Source organism: Crocuta crocuta, unplaced genomic scaffold (assembly GCF_008692635.1).
Source record: "Crocuta crocuta isolate KB4526 unplaced genomic scaffold, BGI_CrCroc_1.0 scaffold359, whole genome shotgun sequence".
In the NCBI taxonomy this organism is placed as follows: domain Eukaryota; kingdom Metazoa; phylum Chordata; class Mammalia; order Carnivora; family Hyaenidae; genus Crocuta; species Crocuta crocuta.
The window spans coordinates 1,681,448-1,689,264 of record NW_027528877.1 but is presented as its reverse complement, the minus strand read 5'-3'; positions in this window follow the sequence as shown (position 1 = coordinate 1,689,264).

Sequence of the window (7,817 nt, the reverse complement as noted above, 5' to 3'; positions counted from 1 at the left end):
TTGTCTTTTGCCTCTCTAATGTTTATTTTCATGTTACTTTAAATTTTTTTTTTTAATGTTTTATTTATTTCTAGGAGAGAGAGAGAGAGAGAGACAGCGTGAGCAGGGAGGGTCAGAGAGAGAGGGAGTCACAGACTGAAACAGGCTCCAGGCTCTGAGCTGGCAGTCAGCACAGAGCCCGACGCGGGGCTCGAACCCACGAACCGCGAGATCATGACCTAAGCGAAAGTCGGACGCTTAACCGACTAAGCCACCCAGGCGCCCCAAATGTTACTTTAAATACATACTGGTAATGTGTTTTCTAAGAATTTGCTTATATAAAAATAACTTTTGCTGTCTTTATTCATAGAAAAATCAGTTTTCTATAAAATTTTTGAATTAAATCTTCCCCCCCCTCTAAATTTTATAGAAAATTAGTACAAGTTAGCTGTTTCATTATCTTCCTAACAATATATAGCAGAGGAGTCATCTGGTGCATTCATGATTTTTATTGCTACAAAGAAGCTGCTTTTTATGATCTCAGTGCTTTTGAAATATTTTATAACTCTACTGGAATGTTTTTAAGTATTACCAAGATATGCATACCTATAGATTTCTTTGTATTGATTTTTTGCCTGGAACATGGAGAACCCTTTTAACCACCATTATCAATTCAGGACATTTTTCAACAATTATCTTTGGTGCTTCTGATCCAATTATGCTAGTCTCTTCTTCAGAACATGTATAATTTTGAGACTGACTTTCCTTTTTTGGCTTTTCAGAACTATTATCACTCTCCTCATCATTTTTTACTATTTTGTCTTTTTCTGTACATCCTAAGAGAGCTACTCATTGTTCACATTACTAATTCAATTTTCTGCAGTGTCAAATCTGTCTTTTACTGTCTCCAGTATGAATATTAATACAGATATTGGATTATCATCTCAGCTTGTATATGTAGACTTAGATATGGGTATAAATATAGATGGATGGATGGATAGATAGATAGAGGTTATCTTTTGGAATCATATCAAGGATGACAATAATTTTCCAATTTCTAATTCTTATTTCTTAAGACTACTTTTTGCTCCTCATAGGTCTTTATTTCCCAAGCAATTTTTCATAATCTCTAAGGTAGATTTTTTTTTCTTTTCACTTACATGACACAGAGTAATTCATGCCTGTCTAGACTCACGACATTTATTGATAGAAAACATTTAGTGACGGCAAATGAGTGAATTAACCCCTGCCCCCTCTCAGCTTTGCCCTAATACAATCTCTCTCTATGATCTATAACACTACCACAAGTAAATAAACATGTTCTTGGGCCCATTCTCAATATACTAGCAGCGTTTAATCTGGTGAGGTCCTTCTGCAGTGAAGTGGAATCTTCTAGTTCCAATCATGTTCACTGACTCTCCAACCTATTCACAGTGGAGTTAGAACACTACAAGTCACAGAAAGGACTGATATCATGGCTCTGGGCATCCTTTCTACAGGACTTGACTTATATGGAACATGGTAGCTAGAACACAACATGAAATTGCCAGTAAGTAGAGTACACCACCACCCATAGCCCTTCGACTACCTCTACCAAGTGTATGGGACTTGAGGGAGACTAGAAGAGCAGCTTAGTACTGCCTCGGGCTTTTGTTGGTTCAGACCCTCTGAAGTGAGTGCATCTGGAGGGAAAAAGTGAGAAAGTCATCTGAAGAAGGGGAAAAAAAACATTTTTCAACCTCTGTCAAGGATATAAAATCAGAGTAAATCATCACAAAATTAGAAAGAACATTTCCTGCACTTTAAACTCCATTTTCGGGATACATGGGTGACTCAGTTGGTTAAGCCTCTGACTCTTGATTTCGACTCAGATCCTGATCTAATGGTTCTTGAGATTGAGCCCCATGTTGGGCTCTGTGCTGACATTGCAGAGCCTGCTTGGGATTCTCTCTCTCTGCCCTACCCACATGCGCTCTCTCTCTCAAAATAAATAAATAAACTTAAAAAATAAAAATAAAAAGTAAAATCTCTTTTCACTGTTCTTCCAGTTATGGAACATTCCTCTCAGATTTTGGCAATAGGTTATGTTTTTGTTTTATACTGTGTTTGCATTTTCAGATTCCTTTTCATCTGCACTTTCACAGGGACTGACAGTCAGGAGCGTTTACAGAGAAGACTAACTAGAGAACTTTTAAACAAGAACAGCTTTAGTTCAGCAAAGACTTTACGCCTTCTATTTTCAAGAGCTCCTGGTATTAAATATAAAATACTTTTCATTTAATTTTCTTCATGATTTTTTATTAGTCTTTGAAGTTCAGTAGAATAACAGCTCACATAGCTTTTGATCTTTGATGTGGATGCATAGTGACTCTTTGAACATGCTGGGCTAGATAATTTACATATCAACCTAAATAGCATCAAAGATTTGTGAAGTAGTTCTGAGTGTTGTACAGGCAGTTTATCAGACATAGCAGTACTACTTTTGGTTTTGACACCTCTGCTGAATCACCTAACATGCAATTGGGTTATTTGAAAATTACAATGGTTATACTTTACTGCTGTTTTTAATAGGACAGTAACATCAGAATAACTACCTTCTACATTAAAATGTTTCTTCTAACACTATTAAATTTGCCCCAACAATGTTAAAGCAGTACTGGATGGACAAAGCCATCATAAGCAGACTTCAGGAGTCTATTTTGCATTGGCAGGAGGTGATTTAACAGCACATTTCCATCTCTGCCATCACAAATAAAATATTTGCATCAGCAACATTATGCATGCGTATTCCAAAACAAATTCAGTGTAAAGGTTCATCATAATTGGAGGCACAGTGCTATTAGCCACTGTAATTTCCTTTACATTCTCCACAATTTAGCCTAAATGCTACTTCCAAAATATTATAATCTTTCCTAATTCAACTGTACCTATATAGCACTTCCATCATAATGATCTTCTTATGAAGTCTCCTCTTCTTGAGAATATGTTTAAACATCTAATTCTGAGAACTAAGGTGCATTATTTAAAGATGTTTACTTCATAATACCATTCTTATGTGGTACCTTCCTCATGAGACCAGACAGCATTTTCTCCACCTTTTCATATCACTAACAAGAGGTTTCTGAGATCTCAGTAAGCCACAAATTTAAAAAAAAAAATCATGATAATAAGTCTATGATAAGGGTTTTAATTCTCTTTTCTTTTAATTAAATTGATCAATAAATAGGTTTTTTTTTTAAAGAAAAGGAGTACAGAGAAAAGCCCATGGGTTAATTGTGGTCAGGAGAGCTATAATATTTCCAATAATAAATAGAACAAAAATTCAAGTGCTTTTTGTAATATGCTTACTGATGCACATCTGTTGCCAGTAAAAATATTGTGAACATAATAAATTCAGAATTATCCTAGCTACACTTTAGAAAATTGACAACTTTTGTATGTGGATCACTACACTAAGCCTAAGCAACTGAAGAAATAAATTTTAAACAGCATATACAATGCAAATGTCTGAAGTAAGTTCAAAGACCTACTCGTCTGGGTCATTTTTCTGACTATATCTCCATTTGATATGTGGGATGTGTGTACCATTTAGAAAATCTGACAAAATGAAAAATAAAATCACTGCAGGGAGATAATTACAGTACATACTTAAGCTATGAATTATAATAGGTAAGACTATACAAAAAGTTCCCATTACAATAATGCACTTCTATTAATCATATATATTATTTTATATATATACATTGTCTGGATACATAGATATATATATGGATCTGCATAAGGTTTTTAAATCTTCTAAATGTTTTTGCAATGTTGGAAAGTCCTTTATATGGTGAACTAATATTTATAAAGAGATGAAATGGGTGACACCTGTGCAATTGTAAGTTGAAGATAAGCTTCCCACTCCTACCCAGCATGCTCCTTGCTAGAGATAGATATCTCTACCGCCCAGTTGCTGGGTACTTGGGAAATAAAAGTTAATTTTAAAACTTACCTAATCATGCCGGGAAAACTGGACAGTGACACGCAGAAGAATGAAACTGGACCACTTTCTTACACCATACACAAAAATAAACTCAAAATGGATGAAAGTCCTAAATGTAAGACAGAAAACCATCAAAATTCTAGAGAAAAAAATAGCCAACAACCTCTTTGACTTCAGCCGCAGCAACTTCTTACTAGACATGTCTCTGGAGGCAAGGGAAACAAGCAAAAATGAACTACTGAGACCTCAACAAGATAAAAAGCTTCTGCACAGTAAAGGAAACAATAAACAAAACTAAAAGACAACAGACGAAATGGGGGAATGTATTTGCAAATGACATACTGGATAAAGGGTTAGGATCCAAAAATGTATTAAGAACTTATCAAACTCAACATCCAAAAAACTAATAATCCAGTGAAGAAATGGGCAAAAGACATGAACAGACACTTTTCCAAGGAAGACATCTAGATGGCTATGTTAACTAATTCAGATTTAAATAAAATTAAAAAATTAAAATAAAATAAAATTTATCTAAGCAGAAAAAGAGAACTGCCAAGAATTCATAAAGTATGTCCAAAGTATTTTGAGTTATTACTATTTCAAATTATATATTTCTCTAAGAATAGGTACTATTTCTATTTTAAGACAATGCCAGCTTATGAAAATGTCAAACATTAATTTAATATAATGTTTGGAGTTTAAGTGCCTCATTTTATCAGCAAATGAAGGTTATTTTCTCCATTACATAATAAAAGATATTTTATGATTTGTACAATTTTTATTATTATTGTATAAATGTACCTTCTATCAAAATCTTCTTTCATACTTTCTTTTAACATCTCCTCTACAATATGATCAAATTTTAAGTTTTTGCCTTCATTCTACTAAGAAATTTTAGCAAAATGTAAAAAATGTTGACGGTAGTACAAGAGTATTACATTTTTGTATTAGTCATGGATTTTTGTTTTCTGTATTTCTAACGCTTTGACATCTTGCTGACACTGAAGGGACTGATTATTTAGGGTTAGCTAATTCCTAGAAAGAGCAAACAACTTGCTTGGGATGTGCCTTTCATATGCAAACCAATGCATCCAGCGTCCATACCCCAGCTACCTCCTCTGTTGGCTTTCCCATTCTGGGTCATTAACCCCACCAGGCCCAGCACCGGACAACTAGAGATAGCCCCTACACTTCAGAGTCCCCTGAAATTATTCAAACTAACCCATCCTAAGCCTGTATCACCCATTCCTTCCCACAGAAACTAAAATAAAGGCTCTTGCCCACATTTTCCCCAGCTCCTTCTGCCTCCTGACTGACCCCAGGACTTCGCTGCCATGTGCCCTCTTCTCTTGGACACTGAGTAACTATCCTTTCAATGACAATTGTCTCCTGAACTATTGGCATGGCCGAACCAGAGTAATAACAAAACATGTACATGGTTTTTTTTTTCAGTTTTATTTTTATTTTATTTTTTGTCCTTAAATAGTTTATTGTCAAGTTGGTTTATATATAACACCCAGTGCTCATCCCAAAAGTGCCCTCCTCCATGCCCATCACTCCCATCAGCCCTCAGTTTGTTCTCAGCATTTAAGAGCCTCTCACGGTTTGCCTCCCTTCCTCTCCCCAACTATTTTTCCCCTTTTTCTCCCTCATGGTCCTCTGTTAAGTTCCTCCTAATCCTCCTATATGTGCAAACATATGGTATTTCTCCTTCTCTTCCTATTTCGCTCAGCATAAAAAACATGTACATGTTAAAACACATTTCACCTACATGCAAGTTTTTCTCTATAAAAATTTCCTATTAGTTAAGCAGCACATACACAATGTGAAATCCTGGAAGATCTTCAAGGGATCAAACATTTCCCATCTTAATCCACTGCCATCAAAAATTCTTAACATTATTTGTACTCCTTATCAAAACAAATGATTGCCACTCGACAGATGGCATTGTGTGGAGTGGCATGTCCTCACTCTAAATCAGATCTCTTCACTACAGTCTCTCAACTAGTGTGAAGCAAATGGCTTCTGGTCTGGGAAGGGATCCATCTCTTTACTCCCTCATGACTAACAGAAGGGGCCCAGAGCAACCAGGACCCCTGTGCTGGTGGACTCTGGCTATCAACACCCTCCTCAGGCTCTCCCAGTTAGCAGCGAAAATATTATTATTTTCTCTGTGTGCTGCATCTTGAAAAAATCGGAAGCACTATGTTAAACTAACAATCATAAAGAGTTTGGACTATGGGGTCCACTTGCAGGTGATCCCCAGGCAGATTTAAAATGTAGATTCCAGTGCATTTTCCATTTTCATTTAAATTTTTTTTATGTTTCTATTTTACTTTTTTTTTTGAGAGAGACAGACAGAGCACAAGTGGGGAAGGGGCAGAGAGAGAGAGACACAAAGAATCTGAAGCAGGTTCCAGGCTATGTATAAGCTGGCACAGGGCTTGAACTCATGGACGGTGAGACCATGACCTGAGCCAAAGTCAGACGCTACCCAGCTACCAGCTGAGTACCCAGCACTTCTCATTTTAAATATTGATCTACCACAATGTTTACTTACCAACACAAATGTCCAACCAGATTTTTTATATTAGACTTATAATCTCAGGATGCCTCTTCACATACAAGAGAAACTGAAACTCATTTTCATGGCCCAAAAGACCCTGGCACCATTCCTGCTTCTCTTTGCAGACACCTCCCAGTCACCCCAGCATTTAACCTTTGCATGACCAATACCAAACCTCTAACATTTCACAAACATACCATGCTCTTTTTGTCTTTATTTGTATTTACTTTATTTGTATTTATTTTATATGTGTTTACTGTCCCTTTACTGACCTGGCATTTTCATATACATTTTTCAAAATTCAATGTAAACATAAGTATCCCGGGAAAGGCTTCTTGGCAACAACCCTCCCATCCCCCCACGGATCCTTCCTCTCACTTCCTATCTCTCTGTTCATAGGATAGATGGTTCACCTTCTCTAAGATCCCAGATCTTACATGAAAATGTTAATGGCTGCACAAGCAGTACACTGTATTAAAGGTTTATAAATTTGCTATGTCATTAGATGTTGACTTCCTTTGGGCCCAGACTGTGTCTAACCCATCTTTCTTTCTCAAGGTACACAGCAAATGATGGGGTAGTAGTTACTTCTAGTTTTATTTGCTTAGCATTCCTCTCCTTGAAATCAACTGCACCACCATTCCCCCACAGTTCCAGAAGTGCTTTCTTCCATTTCTCAACTTTCACAGTCACAGGGTTTGGGTTTTGAGTAAGTATGTGACCAAATATTACTTTTCCTGTGATAAAAATATTAGTTAACTAGAACACTTTCCTTTCTGCTCAGACTAGGAAGATGTGGTCTGCGAAGCTACTGAAAGTCATGGGTACAGACACAGATTCAAAGACAGTTTAAGAGGATGAAGCATGATCACGGAAGCAGAACTGAGAGAGGGAGAAAGAGCGTCCTGGGGCACTGAAGATTCTGGTTTGCGGTTACTCATGTCTACACTGAAGAAACCTTTTTTTTTTTTTTCTCCTTAAGCTGGTTCAACTGGAGTTTTGTCAGGACTCAAAATGCTAACAGAGGAAAAAAAATCAACAAATGCAAGGTAGCTGACAGATAAAGGAGGGAGGGAGGGAGAGGAAGAAAATTAAAAAGTTAAATGTCACAGGAAATCCTTTCAACCTTATTAAACTCACTCAGTATGCAAGAGTTTCCTAACTCCTCATCAGAATTATTAGTGTTGGGTAGCAATCAGGTTTCAAATCTCTAGGATGAAATATAAAATCTTTGTAATGAACACAAGACTCTACTATATAAATCATACAAAAAGCAATTAGAAAAGA